Below are 322 nucleotides of genomic sequence, written 5' to 3' on the forward strand. Positions count from 1 at the left end.
CAACCACAGATGCTGTGTTTTCATAAATGTAATAGCCCTGTCACACCAGAAGACAGTTTCCATGTATCTGCTCCCAACCATTTCTTACAACTCTTTATTTGACTCAGGGGTGTTGTTAAAGTTATTGAATGCCCTACAATTTGTGTACCCTACCTATCAAATGGAATTATGTCTATAGGAGAAGCATAACTTAAGGATACTGTTTAGTAAAAGAAAAATCATAACTTATCACTTGTTATTTTAAAATAAATAATTCTTAAGACACCCCTGACTCTATTAATGATATTCTTCTGTGTTTGAAGTCAAGATTCTAGCATAACTG

The sequence above is a fragment of the Psammomys obesus genome, unplaced genomic scaffold (assembly GCF_907164565.1).
Source record: "Psammomys obesus unplaced genomic scaffold, mPsaObe1.curated_primary_1811, whole genome shotgun sequence".
NCBI lineage: Eukaryota > Metazoa > Chordata > Mammalia > Rodentia > Muridae > Psammomys > Psammomys obesus.